At 46.0% G+C, this 22236-nt stretch overlaps 1 protein-coding gene across 1 annotated transcript in view; it reads left to right on the top strand.

Moving 5' to 3' along the window:
• Nucleotides 1-551: 551 nt before the first annotated feature.
• LOC139749515 (uncharacterized) overlaps nucleotides 552-22236 on the top strand; it is an 80731-nt gene continuing 59046 nt past the window's right edge. The window contains 1 exon segment of the mRNA XM_071663469.1: nucleotides 552-1130. The gene's annotated coding sequence lies outside the window, so the exon portion shown is untranslated.

Genomic DNA, 22236 nt, shown 5'->3' on the forward strand with positions numbered 1-22236 from the left:
GTGAAGGGGTCTTAGTGCAGGGTCTTAGTGAAGGGGTCTTAATGCAGGGTCTCAGTGAAGGGGTCTTAATGCATGGTGTTAGTGAAGGGGTCTTACTGCAGGGTCTCAGTGAAGGGGTCTTAATGCAGGGTCTTAGTGAAGGGGTCTTAGTGAGGTGTTCTTACTGAGGGGTCTTAGTGTGGCGGTATTGGTCTTGAGGTCTAAGTTGGGGGTCTTTATTGAGGGGATCTTAACTAGGAAGGGTCTTATGGACAGGGACGTAATGAGGGGTCATGGTAAGAGGGACTCAGTGAAGAGGGGGGAAAAGCACAGTGAGGAGGAGGTCTTAATGAGGAGAGTTTTAGGTAATGAGTGGTCGAGTTAGCAGGGAGAACGACCATGTGGTGGTGATGGTCACGAGCATGTGGGAGAGGGGAGAGGGGAGAGGGAGAGGGAGAGGGAGAGGGGGAGGGAGAGGGGAGAGGGAGAGGGGAGAGGGGGGAGGGGACGGCGGGGTGAGAGTGGTGAGTGAGTGTAGCTGACCAGAGTCAGTCACGTGTCTACCAGCGGGGAGAGCAGAGGTGCGTCTGTGGCCTCTCTCTCACTGCCCACACTCTCACCTGCTGGACACTGGACGACCGTCCTCACTCTCACCCGCTGCACACTAAACTCTCCCTCACTCTCACCCGCAGCACACTGACCCTACACACGAGCAGAGAGACAGAACAATGACATGAGTATGTTCATGCTCGTCTAACCTCACCATGTCAACAATAACACCTGTTCACATTCACGCCCTACGCTCCATAACAGGAGACTGAACATCTTACCCACAAGAACAAACTCCCTCACTATCAAAACGAGTAGAGAACAGTAGACTGAACAGATAAACTACCAGACATCAGAATGAACACTTAGAAGTATTAAAGAACAGCAGGTTGAGCGGCTGAACTGCTACAGAACAGCAAATTGAGCGGCTGAACCGCTACAGAACAGCAGGTTGAGCGGCTGAACTGCTACAGAACAGCAGGTTGAGCGGCTGCACCGCTAGAGAACAGCAATCAGAGGAGAACAACAGACAGGAGAGAACAGCAGTTGTGATGAAGACAGGTTCTCCCTGAGGGAGCATCGGCGCATCGAAGCATTTCCAGGTAAGTGATGTGATGGTCTTGTGTTACGGTGCCACCATGACTGAGCACGTTGATGTATGGTGCCACATGGATGGTGCCAAGATGACATGAAGTGTAGTGGCCGACGCATGGAGTCATCATTGTGGTGGTGTCATGTCTACCTCCATCCTGGTGGTGTCATTCGTCGTAGTGTGGTGTCTTGTGTCACTTGTGGCAGTCATGTGGAGTGTTATTTATGGTAGCGTCATGTGTAGTGCCGGGATGGATGTGTCATGGTAGTGTCATGTCTAGTGCCGGGATGGATGTGTCATGAGAGTGTCAGGAGGTCCTGGTGGATGGCACACATTAACAACACATGGTAGTCATACAAGGTACAACAGACATATCCCCACAACAAGGCTGATAATAACACCATCAAACACACAGTTTTAACCCTTTGTGTGCAGCTACGGTTCACCCCCCCAACCCCACACCACCACGACCTCCACCTCCTTCGCTGTTGCAGTTTAGGGGAAACGAAAAATGAAAATTCCATATTACGGCCCCAAAAAAAGGAGTTAAGTAACACTTATTAGAATACACCTTAAGAACACTGAGATGTGAAAGAAACTGAATATAATAAACCACAATGTAATGTTGGGGGTGACAGCCTGCAGGGGGGGAGGGGGTTGTTGCGCAATTGTTTACATTTCTCCCACTGCCAAACAAACCAGCATGTCTGCTGGCCTCTGCTGGGTCGTGGTGGCCTCAAGTGGTTTCTGTTGGCCCCTGCTGGCCTCTGGTGGCCCCTGGTGGTTTCTCCTGGCCCTTTGTTGCCCCTATTAGCCCCTGTGGTTCCTGATGGCCACTAGTGGTCTCTGTTGGCTCCTAGTTATTCCTGGTGGCCTCTCGTGGCTCTTGGTGACCTCTGATAATTCCTGGTGGTCCCTGACCCTTAGTGGCCCATACTACAAGCGTTACACGACCGGCAATATAACATACCTCAAACACATTAGGAACAACAATACATTATATAATCTATGATGAAGGGATAAGTACACAAGCACCGGCAGGAGAGAGTTGATGAAAGAGATCAAAAAAGAAAGAAAATATGGTTCGATAAAAAGACTCAAAACAAAAACAAGGAAACGGTTGTGTTCCACAGAGGATACAGACGAGATGAGAGCCAGAGAATATTCACAAAGTAAAGGAGAACGAGAGACAAAGGAGGATAAAGGAAGAGGAGAATAGAAGAGAAGGCAAGTGGACGTCCAGAACTGTTGCACAGACTCATTAAGAATAAACTCTCGGTTAACGAGCAGGTAATCAAGATGAAGAGTTCAGAGGGACGCGCTGCTGATGTTGATGTTGATAATGATAACAATAAACTAAGCGAGGAAGAGAACGGTAAGTTGACAAGTGTACTTACGGTGGAGGACACTATCTATACCTCCCGTTGGCACCACCACCAGCAGGAGGAGGAGGATGGGAGCAGGGAGGAGCGACCTGGAAGGCAAGATAAGAGTACGTTATCCAAGGATCGTCTTCCACACAAGGCACATGGATCTGTTGACGTGTGTCCACCTATACTGAACGAGTCTACATATCCACATGACGAGATACTTCAAATGTAACTCAAAAAATTGTTGGAGGAGAGTTTGGTGTTGAGGGAGTGGAGGAGAACATTTGATCACGAAAACACGGGAAAGAGGATCAAGAAAAACAAATGAACGATTACCTGCAAAGGAGAAACTGTATAAGCAAGAGGCAATGTGAGTTCAGGGGAAGGGGATCTTTTATGACGGATTGAAGTCATTCTTAGGCAGGTGAGATGGATGGGTGGACTCTGTGTTCCCAGAGTGCCAGATGGCATCTGAAACTCTATCACACCAGTCACTCGTTGGTCAAGATGCTGGATTTCCAAGTTGGCGAACTTACGAGACTCGTCCAGAGGGTCAAATATTATTCTTGTGAAGTCGGACACACAACACACGTTAGAGCAGCCTTCACTAGGTGGGTTAGGAAGCCACAGGGTTGGGTCCTACGGTCACATATCCTCTTGCTCAAAGTTTACGACTTGTTAGAGGAACAGAATTCATCCTGAACTATGTTTACGGTTGATTCATGTTACAGAAGAAGTTTGGAACGACCAGAATCATAGTAGCTGATGAAGGAACTCAAGTCAAGCTTCAGACTCGGTCTGATACAGGATTCATGAAGCTTCAGACTCGGTCTGATACAGGATTCATGAAGCTTCAGACTCGGTCTGATACAGGAGTCATGAAGCTTCAGACTCGGTCTGATACAGGATTCATGAAGCTTCAGACTCGGTCTGATACAGGAGTCATGAAGCTCAACGTAAGTAAATACCAGGCGAGGGAAAGCCTCGATATGATTATACAGTGTCAGTAGATAATCTCCATGAATCTCTGGTCGGAAGTAGTGTTAGGAAAGCAATCTATGTGTCGGGTGATAATAAAGAATGCACTGAAGTCCACTAGGTGGCGAAATGTCCTACAAACCATCTACCATTTATGTTAGACCTGAACTTCAGTAGACATCTCAGGGTTGGACGCCATAACTTAAGGAAACATACAGCTATGATGGTCAGCAACAAACATGGCTCATGAAATAAGGTGGATGAGTTCTAGGGAGAAGTGTGAGACTACAGATTTGTCCACCATGGAAGAGAGAAGAATACAGAGGAACTTGATCACAACCTTCAAGTGTCTTAATCAGATCCACAACATGGAGACTAAACAGAACTTTCATAAATGCTGAGAAAAAGCAGCCAGAGGTTAATGAAGAAATGTACCAGCAAGTCTGTGGGAAAAAAAAGGTCCTTATACATTGCAGGTTCGTGGATGAATAGAATCCATTAAGTGATGACGCCATGAATGTTGACAGATCAGAGACGTTTGAAAAGTTTTATGGTTGTAGATAAAGTTCAAGAGATGGAGACCCACGGGTGCAGAACTCCCTCCCCGTACGCTACAAGAGATGTGGCCCCACGAGTGTAGAACTCCCTCCCCGTACATCACAAGAGATGTGGCCCCACGAGTGTAGAACTCCCTCCCCGTACAGTACAAGAGATGTGGCCCCACGAGTGTAGAACTCCCTCCCCGTACAGTACAAGAGATGGGGCCCCACGAGTGTAGAACTCCCTCCCCGTACAGTACAAGAGATGGGGCCCCACGAGAGAAGAACGCCCTCCCCGTACCGCACAAGAGATGGGGCCCCACGAGTGTAGAACGCCCTCCCCGTACAGTACAAGAGATGGGGCCCCACGAGTGTAGAACTCCCTCCTCAGTTCCTTCATGACAGTATCATGTTCTCATGTCTGGTCACGGATCCAAGGCTCCATCGAGGAAGTTAGACCTTCACTCAAACAATAACTAAAGCAAAAGAAAGACATGAATGATAGTCACGTGCACGTATGGAGGGAATATCGTCAACAGCGAAATCAAAGATCGATATACGGAAGATTTACGACGAGGGTAGGGAGGGAGAGACAGCGTACACGTAGGGGGACGTTAAGACTTTAGCGCGGTCGTGTAAACCACACTAGCGATCTCGACCCGGAGGGCGTCAGATGGCTGTGGGCATCCCTCCCACACTCCTGCGTCAGGAGGGTAGTACTTCCCTCGGTGGCTGGCGATAACCTACTGAGACGGAGGGTTTAAGACGACTCCTGCCATGACTCCAAAATTCAGCTCGGGACATCCCTAACCTAAACATTTTGGGTGCCATATAAGACGTTAACTATCTATACGTTCGTACATCACTTTACTCTCACGTGATACGGTTTCTCTCCGTCCCTGTGTGTGGAGTGAGGGTCATGACCAGGCGTCAGTATGGCCCCCTCGCCTCACATCTGGAGATGTGGCATCATAATCCACGTCATGTCTGCTTCTAAAACAGGAAGCTGAGGATGGGACGAGCGGGGCGAACACGTCTCGTCCTCAAGCTTCTGCTGGAGGCGCTGAGGCTTCTCACTCTGCAGTTGTAACATCTCGCAACGCGAGGCTGAGAAAATCATGTGTGGGTCATTACTATATGGGGTTAAGATTACTACTGATCAGTAATTATAATTACTATATATGGTTAGAATTACAATTGGTCAGTAATAACGATTACTATTGGTTTATTCATAGGGAGAAAACTTAAACACTCGTATTGTCCCGTCTCTTAAGCTTGTATAAATGCTATAAGTTAACCTTATATGTACACACACACACACACACACACACACACACACAGACACACACACACACAGACACACACACACACACACAGACACACACACCCCAGGTAACGTCAGGTCCCATCTATCGACCAGCCCCACAGGGGAGTGTGAGGTGCTGCTGGCTTGGTCGTCAATAACCAACCCCGTCCTGGACCTGCACACGGGCCCATTAGACAGTTGGATCACCAGGTTAACAGCTCCATAATCATTACAGACGCTCGTTTGTGTAGTTATCTGTATGTACAGTGCGGAAGGGGAGTCTTCTTCACACTCGTGTATATGTATCATGTATTAACTGCTATGTGTGTATGTCCGTTTCTCCTCACCCTAAGACAGGTATCCATTTATCGATCATTTACGAGGGGATGATGACTGCCGCGCCCAGGATTCGAACCCATTCGGGTCCAACCCCGGGCTGGCCTATGTTGCCTGATGGTAAGTAACGTTGTGTGTGTGTGTGTGTGTGTGTGTGTGTGTGTGTGTGTGTGTGTGTGTGTAAGTTTTCATTACACGAATATTCAAAATTTTCCTTTATCACGTTATGGTCAAACCTCATCAATTCTGTGACCCAATACATCAATCATCCCTAACCTTCAAGACTCGCTCCTATCTCAATCCTTCTCTCCACTAGAGCCATCACCAGAACACCCCAAGTCTTTTCATCTTCCTCTGTCCAATGTTTCTCGCCCGTTCCCTCCACCGTCAGGCAGCCAAGGTTAAAGGTTAATGGATTGTTTACCCAGGTTCCCCTCCCGCCCACCAGGGTGACCAGACACAGCTGACCATCCAACATGTCAACTATGTGGTGAATTTTTCCTCTTCCCTCCTCCATTTCTTTTTTTCACCTCTCTCATTCTTGTCACATGTTAACCTTTACTGTACAGTTTATATTTCTATTTTCCTTAACCCGTTTTAAACATTTTTTTCTGTGTTATTATCTTCTTTTGTGTTCCACATATTCTCGCTTCACATTAACTTTTCTCAAGGCTTTCGTTATATCTTCGTTATTCTCATATCGCAATTGTACGTCCCAGTGACCCCACCCCCTCACCCTCCTTCAATCTCTAATTTGTCTTTTGTCAATAGTTATTATATGGTAATATACACACTCCCACTCCATATATGAGCCTTGATAACGCTATACACACTCTCACGGCATATATATATATATATATATATATATATATATTTTTTTTTTTTTTTTTTCAAACTATTTGCCATTTCCCGCGTTAGCGAGGTAGCGTTAAGAACAGAGGACTGGGCCCTTGAGGGAATATCCTTACCTGGGCCCCTTCTCTGTTCCTTCTTTTGGAAAATTAAAAAAAAAAAAATGATGAGAGGGGAGGATTTCCAGCCCCCCGCTCCCTCCCCTTTTAGTTGCCTTCTACGACACGCAGGGAATACGTGGGAAGTATTCTTTCTCCCCTATCCCCAGGGATATATAAATATATATATATATATATATATATATATATATATATATATATATATATATATATATATATATGGCCCATGATACGACCATATGGACTCTCAATGCATATATGAGTTTTTATAAGGCCATACACCATCCCCCGACATATATGGTCCATGATAGACAACTTCCTGTCATCTTATATAGTGGGAACTGCTAGTGTTAGCTGACTTTGCCTTGTGATAAAATTCCACCATCGCTGACGACTGCTAAACTCTGCCTCGCGAGAAGGTCTGCACGGAGGAGGAGGAGGAGGAGGAGGAGGAGGAGGAGGTGTACACACAAGCTGGCCTGCTCCATGTGTCACAGTTTGGTTCATTCCATCACTGAGGGAGATGGAACGGAGCGGAGGGTCGACACCCACGCGGGCCTTTCCCACTGAGGGTCATGACTCACAGAAAACGGAGAGGATTTCTACAAGACCAAATGGATATTGATTCGTTATCAGCAATGAGAATAAATTCGTTATCAGCGATGATTTCATGAAGCAACGGTTTGTTGATAATATTATCGACGGAACACTGGAAAATAAATGAATTATCACAACATCAACAGTAATTTCGGTCTCAGACTAAACTTACGTAACTTTATAAACATTTCTATCAAAATGATATTTGGTGTTACTGGAGTTCGTCTTTGGTCGAGGTTACAACGCCAGTGAAGCGTTACCTTTGGCGAGGCTGCAGCACTGGGAGGACAGAGTCCCGTCAAAGAACCTTTTACTCCAAAGGAGGCAACATTACCCTGTTGCTGGAGGTAGCGCAGCCTTGGACTGCAGACGTCTTGGATGATAGTGGGACTCAAAAAACAATGGTTTTGTGTTAGTTTTGAAAATAGGAAAAAGTTGTGTTTAAGAAACATAACAACAAATGATATTGAAGCTGCATATAGAAAATGGGAAACACATTAGCCATAAATTTTTACGAACGACCTGACCTGAGACAATAAATATTTATTCATCATATAAGTGAGGTCACAACACACGTCAGGCAATCAGGTACACTTAATATCCTTCCACATTTCATCAATATAATATTGACGTTTAAAATGACACCACAGACCAGGACTGAAACGAATGGTCATTACAATCCTGCTGTAATTTGTGATTAATTATCCAGTTCAACGTGGTGTGGGCTCACAGACCGTTTTCTACCATGTGTGTTTAATCATTCACAACAAACGTGCCGTATTACCACAACTTTCTTCATTTTCTCTTATTAATCTCTTACATTTTTTTTCGTACCCGTTTTCTTAACCTTAAGGTTGGTTACTTATGGTCAATAATATGTCTTCTGACTCCCATGGTTCTCATCCTGGGGTCACGTGTGTGTGTGTGTGTGTGTGTGTGTGTGTGTGTGTGTGTGTGTGTGTGTGTGTGTGTGTGTGTGTGTGTGTTATCAAGGATCATGTATACAGTGGGATCATGTGTGTGTGTGTGTGTGTGTGTGTGTGTGTGTGTGTGTGTGTGTGTGTGTGTGTGTGGAGAGGTGGGTTAGCATCTTCTTGAACACCTGATGATGGTGTTTAATATCATTCCATTGCTGATTATAACTTGATGTTGATGGTCTTAATGACCCTGGTAGTTGACAGACTAAAGCCCAATTTGCCATAACAACCATCCTCAGGTTATGGTTAACGACCCGTAATGAGCGGACGGTCGTTACATCCAAATTCACATCGGTTTCTGAACTACAGGAAACATGTATATAGATTCGAGTAGAGTCACTTAAACAAGGTTAATTATTAGCATAATTACCCGTCATCATTACCCTCATAAACCTACCTCAACCATTAACACTGGATGGACAGTTCAGATGTCTTGAAACTGTAATGTATTTCTGGCCAGTATGTAAAAGCCCTTAACCAAATAGGCAGTTAAATGGCTACAGAATTTGACTCTTAGGTGTTAGAAAGGCGTGTTAGGACACCTGGATAAGGGGACGTTAGATGTTAGGAGACATGTAACTGCCACACCTCTGTTATCCATATGTTAGATGTTAGGAGACATGTAATTAGTATACGTAGGAAGGTGTAAGTCATGTTAGAAGTTAGAATCCTTCTATGCTAGAAGACAGAGCAAGGATACCTTAGGCCAGTGGGGGAACGTCTGCCGGAGAGAGAGAGAGAGAGAGAGAGAGAGAGAGAGAGAGAGAGAGAGAGAGAGAGAGAGAGAGAGAGAGAGAGAGAGAGAGAGAGAGAAATGATTAAACCTTGAACAGATAACAAAAAATGATAAGAGAAAAAATGAAATCCCTCATTAAAGATAACAGGTCAAGTCATTAATTGTCGAGCAACAAACTTATCTTAGACCCAGCCAGAACACTGCCCAGCCCTCGTCCCTCGCTCACATAAAGTCTGGTAATATATATTTTCGTCTGAGTTGGGTGGAATATTGTGTGAACATCCAGGACTGGTTACTACCACAAGCTGACTAATAATGAAGAAGAAATAAAAATCTAATTATTTTTCCTCTGTAAATAAGGTTTGGTATAGCTTGTGACTGTCTACATCTCTCCGGGTCATAATCATGCTATACACATCTCACCAGAGGTCATCTGGTGTACATAAAGTCCTTCACAGTATTTGAAAGATGAAGGAAAACCCGACTTCAGACCACTCGTTACGAAGGCTTGATAGCCAGGTGATCGTGTGCATAAAATGTTGTTCTGTAAATATGAAATGTTGCAACACATGAAGATGGTTGTTGATGACATGTTGGGTTGTGGTCTGTGGATATGTTTGTATGTTGGATTATGTGTCAGGAGAGTAGAGAAGAGAGAGAGAGAGAGAGAGAGAGAGAGAGAGAGAGAGAGAGAGAGAGAGAGAGAGAGAGAGAGAGAGAGAGAGAGAGAGAGAGAGAGAGAGAGAGTTGCTGACATCATGACACCTGTACTACCAGACGTCTTCATAAATTTCTGTCTAACGTTTGCATTTACGACTCTCTTCAGATGAATCCATTCATCCACCACTCGTATACTATAAGAGTATTTCCATACGTTTTTCTTTTAACAACTTCCTTACTTAACTTCATGTTGTGGACTCTGGTTGTTCTAGCTCTACATTTATCGAAGAAACAGTCACTGTCTCCGCCCCAAAGATTATCTCAAAACTTAGATTGGGCAACCATGTCACTCCTCACTCTTCTCTCTTCCAAAATGGGTATATTACGACTTGTAACGCTTACCTGGAACTCAACCCATTTCTAGTACCACCTTTGCTGCTCTCCTCTAGACCTTCTTCGTTAGATCTTTGTGCTTCTTCATCTTCGGTATCCAAACATGAGAAGTATAGTCTCGTTGTCTTATAATGTAAGATGTGAACAGGTTGATGAATATTTCCTTAGCCATGAGGTTGAAAGCTGTTCAAATATTTGCCAGCAGAGACATTTGGTCTTCCTTACTATTCACCTAACATAGAACTGTAACGACAAGTCACGGTCAACGTCTTAGAACTCTAGCGACAAGTCAAGGACGACTTCTACTCCTAAGTCCTCCTCACACTAAGTACTGAAGCTTCTATCCTGCGAAATGATAACGACACAGAAGCCTTCTCCTTCCTTCACTGGGTCACATCCGTATTACTTTACGTTTACTCTGGAAGGCATTTCATCAGTCGTGGTCCAGACCAACATTGGAGTCTGTTTTGGTAAGTCGAGGCAATGCTCCTCACTTGTCACCTTCCTTATGACCTTATGACCACTACGTCATCCGGGGACGTATTTAGGTCAGAGTTCATACCTTGTGGCAAGTCATTCACACAGATCAAGAACACTAATGGTTCCAGAGCAGCAGAGTCCTGTGGCACTCCACTGGTGACCTCCACCCAAGCTGAGCAGGATTCTCTGACGTGTTGCCTTTCTTCCTGTGTGTGTGTGTGTGTGTGTGTGTGTGTGTGTGTGTGTGTGTGTGTGTGTGTGTGTGTGTGTACCTGTATAGCAAATATAAACAATAAAGTCATAACACTAACGCATTTGTTACGCACTAAAGTAAGTAAAGTGTATCTAGGATGTTGCAGTGCTGTCACTCCAACATATGTGATGCACATACGCTTGTGTCTGTACGCACATGTACATACGCACGTGTCTGTACGCACACATTTACATTCGCACGTGTCTGTTCGCACACATGAACACACACACGTGTATGTACGCTCACATGTACACACACACGTATATGTACGCACACATGTACACACACACACACACGTGTCTGTACGCACACATGTACACACTCACACATGTGTCTGTGCGCACACATGTACATACGCAGGTGAGCATGTCCTCATGGGGAGGGGCACTAGCCAGTACTCCGGCCTCCCTCCTCCCCCACACAGGGATGAACAATGAACATTTGACTCACGACACAGACCATCCTGACGTGTGTCAATATACACCTGGCTACCACACCTGTATGACACCCAACCTTGCCAGTGTGGTCCATCCTGTGTATGTGGCTCACTCCAACACTGGAGATGACCAACGACCGTGTCCGAGTGCACCACTGCATATGACCTTCACCTCAGCCGTACTGTACACCACTAATGATGACCTTTGACCCAGCCTGACTACAGTACTGGGGTGACCTCTGACCCAGCCTGACTACAGCACTGGGATGACCTCTGACCCAGCCTGACTACGGCACTGGGGATGACCTCTGACCCAGCCTGACTACAGTACTGGGATGACCTCTGACCCAGCCTGACTACAGTACTGGGGATGACCTCTGACCCAGCCTGACTACAGTACTGGGATGACCTCTGACCCAGCCTGACTACAGTACTGGGGTGACCTCTGACCCAGCCTGACTACAGTACTGGGGATGACCTTTGACCCAGCCTGACTACAGTACTGGGCATGACCTCTGACCCAGCCTGACTACAGTACTGGGGTGACCTCTGACCCAGCCTGACTACAGTACTGGGATGACCTCTGACCCAGCCTGACTACAGTACTGGGGATGACCTCTGACCCAGCCTGACTACAGTACTGGGATGACCTCTGACCCAGCCTGACTACAGTACTGGGGTGACCTCTGACCCAGCCTGACTACAGTACTGGGGATGACCTTTGACCCAGCCTGACTACAGTACTGGGGATGACCTCTGACCCAGCCTGACTACAGTACTGGGGTGACCTCTGACCCAGCCTGACTACAGCACTGGGATGACCTCTGACCCAGCCTGACTACGGCACTGGGGATGACCTCTGACCCAGCCTGACTACAGTACTGGGATGACCTCTGACCCAGCCTGACTACAGTACTGGGGATGACCTCTGACCCAGCCTGACTACAGTACTGGGATGACCTCTGACCCAGCCTGACTACAGTACTGGGGTGACCTCTGACCCAGCCTGACTACAGTACTGGGGATGACCTTTGACCCAGCCTGACTACAGTACTGGGCATGACCTCTGACCCAGCCTGACTACAGTACTGGGGTGACCTCTGACCCAGCCTGACTACAGTACTGGGATGACCTCTGACCCAGCCTGACTACAGTACTGGGGATGACCTCTGACCCAGCCTGACTACAGTACTGGGATGACCTCTGACCCAGCCTGACTACAGTACTGGGGTGACCTCTGACCCAGCCTGACTACAGTACTGGGGATGACCTTTGACCCAGCCTGACTACAGTACTGGGGATGACCTTTGACCCAGCCTGACTGTGGATCTGTACTCCAGAGCTTTACAAGATGGTGGGGGGTGGAGGAGAGGGGGTGAGGGTTGGGGGGGTGGGGGAGGGGGGGTGAAAAAGGCAGCATTTAACCTTGTAATTACTGTGAACGGCCTCATTAGCACGAGCGATTCTCTCATTTGCACTGGGATTTGTTTTTTGAGCCGCTTCTTGCCAGGGGTTTTACGATCGCCCTGGCTGTCTCTACCCTGTGATGGCATGATGGTAAGGACGCTGGGTGGCGGTTGCTGCGTTTCTTTCGTGTGATGAAATTGCTCTCCTCTGTCCATTTACGTGGCATTTATACATCTATCTTTTCTCTTAATGGTTGAGGCTCCGGTCACGGACTTTCCCATCCCAGCCAAGCCTTTAATGATACGTAAAACATCGAGTTGAGAGAGAGAGAGAGAGAGAGAGAGAGAGAGAGAGAGAGAGAGAGAGAGAGAGAGAGAGAGAGACGCAAAAATGATGAGAGAAGACGAAAAAATAATAATCTAAGAGTCTTAGTAGCAAATGAAAACACCGACTCTATCTTTTTTTTTATTCTTAAACGTCAGCGGATCTTGGTTGTTACGGAAGACATAATGAGGTGAAAATGTCCCAAAAGCTCTGGGGTGTCGGGAAGGAAACAGATGTGGCAACGGCGCGTCACCCTGGAGTTGCAAGAGGCGTTACTGTAATCACGTGACGCAGTAGCTGTGCTGGAGTATGACGGAGGCAAGCTAATGGTGGTGGGGGGTACACAAACAGCCAGCTCTCGGGAGTCGACACCGAAATGGTATCTACAGAATAAGGAAAGTGAACCAATACTGTGATAAACAGATCGAGTGTGAAGGTCAGATTAGAAGAGATCATGTGTCAGTTTGCTTTGGATTCGATTATTTTTTTTGTGATTATATAGAACTAAAGCCTCCCCAGTTGTGAGAACAGCACTCAATACGAGGACGGATCAGTTCCTAGTGCATTCGAGGCAACTGTTCAGAAGAGAAGAATCTACATCATCTGTTACGGGGATATTAAGTATCTTTACTGAGTTGAATGATGGTACTATACACCCGTCAAAGGAGATGGGGAAGTTGTGATGGGTTTTAGAAGGAGAACCGAAAACAGTCTGGATTCTAGAGCCACTGACCTGAGCCAGGGTTGTACCTATCCCACTGAGAGATTCTATCAAATCTGAGTTTATAAAGGTAGATGTGATCAGACCAGACGTTAGATCGAGCAAGAGAAGGAGAGGATCTCAAATAAGTAGAGGGATAGAGTGTTCATCATTAGCTTATTGAGTGCGTTTGGCTACTTGCTTCAGAAACGAAATCTTGATACAAGGGAGGAAGAGGTAAGTAGACAGGACAGAACCCTGAGGGACACCATTTCTGAATGAGAAAAAAGGAATGGTTGATCCATCAACAATTATGGAGACTAAGCAGCCAGAGAGGAAGCTAGATATGTGATAACTCGAGTGAGGGAGGGAAAGCCAAAGAACAATAACCTCGCCAACACGCTCCTAGGAGACATGAGTGCCAGCTGAAAAGAGGAATTAATTTTCCCAGGTTATACATGAAATTTAAATTAGTCCAGTTGGCGCTATCAAAGTGCCAGTCTCATGATGAGAATGGGAGGTCAGGGAGGAGATGCAGTGAGTAAAGAAGTTGACAGGAGTTTGGTCAGATGAGCCAGTCGGGCGAGGGAGTGTGTGTACTCACAGCTTCTGGAGTCTCTCTCGGGAGTCTGCAACTAGAGTCGTCTCATCTGCTAATAGCAACTAACTCACCTCCCAACTTCCTCAACCCTACCCCAAGCACATGGTATACCTTCCCCTCACTCTTAAGTCCCTCGCATTTCCCTTCCTTACCACCCCGTCCATGAACAGATCAAATAGCCTCGGTGGCATCACATACCCTTGGTGTCGACCCACCTTCACCGTGGACCACTCATCTTTCTCCCGTCCTACTCGCACACTGTTCTTGCTTCCCCGGTGTAAACTTTTCAATGCATTTTGTAGCTTTCCTCCCAAACCATATATTCGTAAGATCTTCAACAAAGCATTTCTGGAAACTAATCATGTGCCATCTCCAAGCCCATAGAAGCCACATCAAAATTCATCTTTTTCTTCATGTATTTCCCCACATGAATTTCTCAAAGCACTCATATGATGCACACATATTCTACCACTGCTGAGGTCACAGTAGCAATACTACAACTACAACCACTATTGCTGATAACAATGATATAATCATGATAAAAACAATAATAATAATAATGAAAATAATAATAATAATAATAATAATAATAATAATAATAATAATAATAATAATAAAATAATAATCATAAATATAATAATAATAATAATGATATCAATAATATTAATAATAACAATAATAATAATAATAATAATAATAATAATAATAATAATAATAATGATAATGATGATAATGATAATAATGGTTTCATTGTACACAAACACAGTCTTCACTTGTATCCTGACGAAGACGATCATAAATCATAGACTCAATGTTCCTTTCTGATAAGGATGATTATAGATTATCAACACAGACTCGCGTCATTCCTGGAAAAAAAACCCAATCGTGTAGCAAGTTGCCAGTACGTCCAATATCGTCAATATTTACAACCCGCCTCGCGTCCTGGTCATAACCTCCTCCAGATTATAGCCTACATCACCCCTAGTCTCCCCTAGTCAACCCCTTGCTAACCCCCTTCATTTATCTTTCATCAATGGTTTCCCTTTCTTTCATCGCTTCCTTCCCCCCCTTCCTTTGTCTTCTGCTTTACTGCTTTCGCTCACCTGGGCCACCCAGACCCTTGTGGTTAATGTAATTAACGAAGTAAACATCACGGAGGAAGTTGGCCACGTCCACCAGGCTGCTCCACAGGTCATGAAGTGTCATGATGGTGTGCGTCTGTCTGTGTGGGTCAGAGCAGGAGGTGAGTGTGGGAAGTGAGTGCAGGAGGAGAGAGCAGGAGGTTAGTGCAGGAGGTGAGAGTAGGATGTAAGTGCAGGAGGTGAGTGTACGAAGTGAGTGCAGGAGGTGAGTGCAGGAGACAGAAGGAAATGAGTGCAGGAGGAGGGAGCTGGTGAGTGCAGGAGGACGGAGCAGGAGGTGAGAGTAGGTGGTGAGTGCAGGAGGTGAGTGCAGGATAACTCAGGAGGAACTGTTCAGTGTCTTCACAGTGGAAGTTACATGATGGACCTGATGGGTCTTGTGCCCAGAGAGAGAGAGAAAGGGGTGTCCAGAACGCTGACGAGAAAGTGTAACTCATGCATGCCTGGGGAATGCAGTTTCAGATGGACGTACGTCTGCAAAGGTAGAATTAATGACTGGGTTGGGAATGCAGCTATTTAATACTTGTCGCGGCGTAATTGCTAAGTGTATGTAATTAGTAAATGTCAAGTTTGTTACAGAGAGGGTAATCTGTGAGTATACACAACTAAGGCGTTGAAGCAGAGGTAAACTTTATTGTTTCTGTTTAGGTTAGGTTAGGTTGTGCTCTGGGTAAGAGGGGTCTCCAGTTCTTGTAAAGAACTGAGCAACGAACACATTACATTAAGATTGTACTGGAAGCATTTCTCTTTCTTTGCGCTTGCGTCCAGTGTCTGTGGTCGCTCGCCACAGCGATGGCTCTCAGGGCCTTGTTTCGTTATGTGCAACTTTGTTATAATTGTGACAGGGGTGGATGACCAGGCGGGTGAGGCGTGGTTTAGGTTGGAGTGGATGAACTGTTTGTAGAGGGTGTTGATGGTAAGTGTCATGTTTATAGCCTTTGTGCTTATTTACATTTGATTGGTTTACGAGGAGTAAATGTCGTATGTATGTGTGTGTGTCGTGCGGGGTAACGAATCCTGCCTTGGTCCTGGTGAGTGGAGGAGGTTGACCTGCCGTGCAGGGGGCAGGCTGGGGCTCGTGTGTGTCTGGAGTTAAGATGGTGACGGTGGAGTAGTCCTGCAGGCGATCCTGACTGACATTCTCCTCTGAGTGAACCAGTGTTATGTATGTATGTATGTATGTATGTATGTATGTATGTATGTATGTATGTATGTATGATGTAATACTGAGTAGATCTTGTTCCTTGATTTTCGTCAGGGTGTTGTGGTATATATATATATATATATATATATATATATATATATATATATATATATATATATATATATATATATATATATATATATATCCTTCATTTATTCCAGAACACTTTATATGCAGTTATTTATCTCATGTATCACCAGGAGTCAGCTGGACAGGTAGTCAACACCGGCCCACACACCCTGGTCTGTTGTAACAATATGTAAACAGTTCTCCCACATCATCATGATCATGCATACTAATGAGGCTATTAATCCTCTCTTTCTGTAAATGAGGTAGTTGTGTGTGGGGGTAATGACCTGCGGGTCTCTCAAGTGTTTGTGTTTACTGAGCGATTGGCATGAGGGGGGGGGAAATAATGGGGGGGGGGGGGGGACCGACCCTCGTCTCACGAGAACAGCCTTTGATCACAGTGCCTTGTATACCACACACACACACACACACACACACACACACTCATATTCTTTTTTCATATATATATTCGTCATTTCCCTCGTTAGGAAGGTAGCGTCAAGAACAGACGGCTGAGCCTTTTCTGTTCCTTCTTTAGGAGATGTAAAACAACAGGAGGGGAGGTTCCCAGTCTCCAGCCCCCCACCGCTTTTAATCGCCTTCTACGACACGCAGGGAATACCTGGGCAGTTTTCTTTCTGTCCTATGCCCAGGGACACACACACACACACATATATATATATATATATATATATATATATATATATATATATATATATATATATATATATATATATATATATATATACAGTTTTTGTGTAGCGTGCATATGATGCATACAAGGTGGTCATCTTCGCCTAATGCATAACTTGAATACTGAAAATTAGATAAAAAAAAAATAAAGTTGTAACCAGTCCTCTCTCTCTCTCTCTCTCTCTCTCTCTCTCTCTCTCTCTCTCTCTCTCTCTCTCTCTCTGTCTGTCTGTCTGTCTCTCTCTCTCTCTCTCTCTCTCTCTCTCTCTCTCTCTCTCTCTCTCTCTCTCTCTCGTGTCACATCAAGAAGTACACCCACTTGCCAGAGCTGAATATAGTAATTGCCTGCCGTGTTAACCTTATACTTACCACAATGATGATGATGATGATGATGATAGTGATGATGATGATAATGATGATGATGATAATGATGATGATAGTGATGATGATGATGATGATGATGATGATGATGATGATGATGATAATGATGATGATGATAATGATGATGATAATGATGATGATAATGATGATGATAATGATGATGATGATGATGATGATGATGATGATGATAATGATAATGATGATGATGATAATGATGATGATAATGATGATAATGATAATAATGATAATGATGATGATTGATGTCCCACACATATAATGCATCACAACGCATCTCTGTCATACCCACGAGTGTACGTTGTATTGACAGAACGTAGTCACACACTCCACTATCTCTGCTCTTACTTACGTAGTACACCAACCACTCCACAATGTTCAGTACTTCCTAATGATCAAACGGTAGTATGAACAACTGTGACGTCATGCGAAGAATTACGACAGTTTGATTTGTACAGAGACTGATGATTGACCTGTTAATATCTTTACAACATGTCTGAAGTTAGGTTAGGTTAGGTTAGGTTAGGTTAGATTACGTAAAGTTAGAGTGGTGAGTGCAAGGTCATGTGTGTCTTATACGCTGGACATGAGATGACAGATGTCAGGGTAACTCATGAATGATGTCAAGGTACCTCATGTGAGACGTCAGTGTAACTCATGGGAGGTGTCAGTGTAACTCATGGGAGGTGTCAGCGGCGTAACTCATGGAAGGTGTCAGTGTAACTCATCATTCTTACCTAAGTGATGGATCACTGGCTAACTCACATATCTGGGATAGTTTCCCCAGACAATACATCTTCCCGTCCATCTTCCCGTCGCTACAACTGTGTTGCAGTGTCCACCGTGAGGATAGTCTGTGTCCACCGTGAGGATAGTCTGTGTCCAGCGTGAGGATAGTCTGTGTCCAGCGTGAGGATAGTCTGTGTCCAGCGTGAGGATAGTCTGTGTCCAGCGTGAGGAGAGTCTGTGTCCAGCGTGAGGATAGTCTGTGTTCACCCAGAGGTCGACGTCACACCACTCCCCGGGGTGCTCTCTGGGGATAGTCACGCCACTCTCTGGAGTGTTCTCTGGGGATAGTCACGCCACTCTCTGGAGTGTTCTCTGGGGATAGTCACGCCACTCTCTGGAGTGTTCTCTGGGGTAATTAAACAACTCTTTGGGGTGTTCTATGGGGTGGTCATATCGCTCTCTGGGGTGTTCTTTGGGGGGACAATCACACCACTCACCGGGGTGTTCTCTGGGGTTTGCCACACCATTCTCTGAGCGTGTTGTATGGGATAGTCACACTATTTTCCGGGGGGGTGTTCTCTGGGGTTGTCAGACCAAGCTCCGGGGTGTTCTCTGGGGAGCTCCAGGGTGTTCTCTGGGGAGCTCCGGGGTGTTCTCTGGGGTGCCGCCGTGAGTGTGGGTGGTGTCAGGTGTCTGGCCACACAGCCAACCTGCTCGTGGTAATTAGAGCAGTCCATGATTATCTATGTTTATCCTGTCTGCATTAACTGATCACTCTCACCTGCGCCTGCCTGCCTGCCTCACTCTCTCTCTCTCTCTCTCTCTCTCTCTCTCTCTCTCTCTCTCTCTCTCTCTCTCTCTCTCTCTCTCTCCCCAGGAAGTTCCAACACTGTACAGACGAACATTCCACACAGTCTTCTAAAATACCCAACCTGAAAACTCCGTTTCCCCAGCGAAAACGGTAGGGCGGCCCTTGCGAAGGTCCCCCCCTTGACCAACACCCTCGTTCAACACTCGTCTGCAGACGTTAACCAGACGTGAGGGGTCACAGCTGCTGTACCACACGAGGTCACGTGAGGACACAGACAAAACGATACAGAGACACAGACGAGAGTGGTTAGGTCAGGTTACTACACATGTAACTGGTGACTGGCAGTATTACTTAACGACGATGATGATAATGACCCTCACATTGTTACTTAACGAGGACGATGATAATGACCTTCCAGTGTCACTTAACGACGATGATGATAATGACCCTTACAGTGTTACTTAACGAGGAGGATGATAATGACCCTCACAGTATTACTTAACGAGGAGGATGATAATGACCCTCACAGTGTCACTTAACGATCGGAAATCTATTTACATGGTGTCGTGTCTCCCTGGCGAAGGAGGAGAAGGAGAAAGCCCCTCACACGAGAAGACACAAAGATGTGTTGTATTGTGTGCTATTTTCGGTGTTGGTGGCTGCCGTGTTGTTACCTGCCTGATTTCGGACGCCATCCTGGGGGTTTATTTTGTAAACAAAGGCGTGATTTCTATTCCTGGTGTAAGTAATGATGATATTTTCTCTCGTCCTGTTTCCCCTCCTCACACGTAAACAAGCAATGCTCTTCGACATTTTCTGGGCGAACAATGACAAGTCCTGTTTGGTCCAGTATGCACGTAAGCAGGAAGGAGAGACAGTGCATTTTCGTGCATCCTGGGATGAAAACGTCGATTCTGCGTGACGTCACGATGACGTCACGAGGGTAAACATACGAGAACAACATGGCGGGTGTACACTGTACGTGGGTGTGGGCGTACACCAGGACAACGACACACCCACCCGAGCATGGTGATTAACATGACAGGGTTGTTGGACTGTAATTGTGAAGTGCAAATAAACCTTTTCCCACTCGTTAAAGATAATTGGTTGTTAGAAGGTGACGGGGAGAGAGAGCTGACGATTTGATTATTGCCATGGAGAGTTATAATCAAGAATGATAATAACTGCTATTGACCCCCCTTGTAATAACGGCTATTGACCCCAGCTGACACATGCTCCATCAAGGTAAAGTACATAATAAGCACTTGACCTTCCGAGGCACTTGCTACGCTGACACCTCGTTTCATCAAAGAAGAACAAGACATACGAAGAAATACGAGACCCGGGACCAACGGTTGTGTGTGTGTGAACTGCGTTTTCTGTTGACCCAGAACAACACGCTTCATCTACGTGTTGTAAAGACTCAAGACACAGAAGAACAAGCACTAGGTACACAGACAGACAAAGATCGATGCACAGACAGACTCTTGTTGCAGAACTTCTCTTTCTTTTCCATGGATCATGAGCGTCTTTGATGTGTTATAGCCACACACGCACATACCAAGCGCCAGCTGAACCCTGAGGAGCTGGGAGACACAACTGTAGAATTCGTTAGATTTGGTTGATGTATCAGAGACCACCCTGGGGGTCCTCTGGCTGGGCGGGGTCTTCCAGTCTCTGTGGTACCGTAGTGGGTCTGTTGTACCCCAGTCAGGCGGACCCTCCCTAGGGTCCGTCCACTCCTCTTGTGTTTACTGAGGACCCTTCATGTAGGAGGGGGGTCTGCAGGCGTCTCAACCCTCACGCGAACCTTCCCAAGCACTCGCTCCGCCCACACAAACCCTCACCCCGCCCGCATAACCCTCGCTACGCCCACACAACCCATATCCTCGCCCGCATAACCCTCGCTCCGCCCACACAACCCTTATCTCCGCCCACATACCCCTCACCCCGCCCACACAACCCTCGCTTACCTCGCTGCTTCACAGGAGGAGAGGCACGCGTGGATGGCACGGTCGACTTAACGAGTTCGCTGAGGGATTGAGAGAGATGAACGGGCCAGATGTGGCCAGATGATGACGTACCACAGGATAGAGCCACAGTGAAGTGATCGTAACACTGACTGTTACCTTAAGGGGACAAATTACGTCTTTCTTAAACGATATAATCATGTTAAGACGGCGTGCACGACGATATACTGATGATAAAACAATGTACAGGACGATATACTGATGATCAGACCACATACTGTACGATATACTGATGATCAGACTACATACTGTACGATATACTGATGATCAGACTACATACTGTACGATATACTGATGATCAGACTACATACTGTACGATATACTGATGATTAGACTACATACTGTACGATATACTGATGATCATACTGAGTGCATGACGAAATACTAACCGTTTAGACTACGAACAGGACGATATACAGGTGCTGGTAGACAGCTAGACATCACTGGTAGACAGCCAGACAGTCTCTGGTAGACAGCTAGACGGTCACTGGTAGACAGTCACACAGTCCCTAGTAGGCATCCAGACGGTCACAGGTAGACAGTCACACAATCCCTGGTAGACAGTCACACAGTCCTTGGTAGACAGCCAGACATCACTGGTAGAGAGTCACACAGTCCCTGGTAGACAGTCACACAGTCCCTGGTAGACAGTCACACAGTCCCTGGTAGACAGTCACACAGTCCCTGGTAGACAGTCACACAGTCCCTGGTAGACAGTCACACAGTCCCTGGTAGACAGTCACACAGTCCCTGGTAGACAGTCACACAGTCCCTGGTAGACAGTCACACAGTCCTTGGTAGACAGCCAGACATCACTGGTAGAGAGTCACACAGTCCCTGGTAGACAGTCACACAGTCCCTGGTAGACAGCCACACAGTCCCTGGTAGACAGTCACACAGTCCCTGGTAGACAGTCACAAAGTCCCTGGTAGACAGTCACACAGTCCCTGGTAGACAGTCACACAGTCCCTGGTAGAC

Source organism: Panulirus ornatus, chromosome 7, assembly GCF_036320965.1.
Source record: "Panulirus ornatus isolate Po-2019 chromosome 7, ASM3632096v1, whole genome shotgun sequence".
NCBI lineage: Eukaryota > Metazoa > Arthropoda > Malacostraca > Decapoda > Palinuridae > Panulirus > Panulirus ornatus.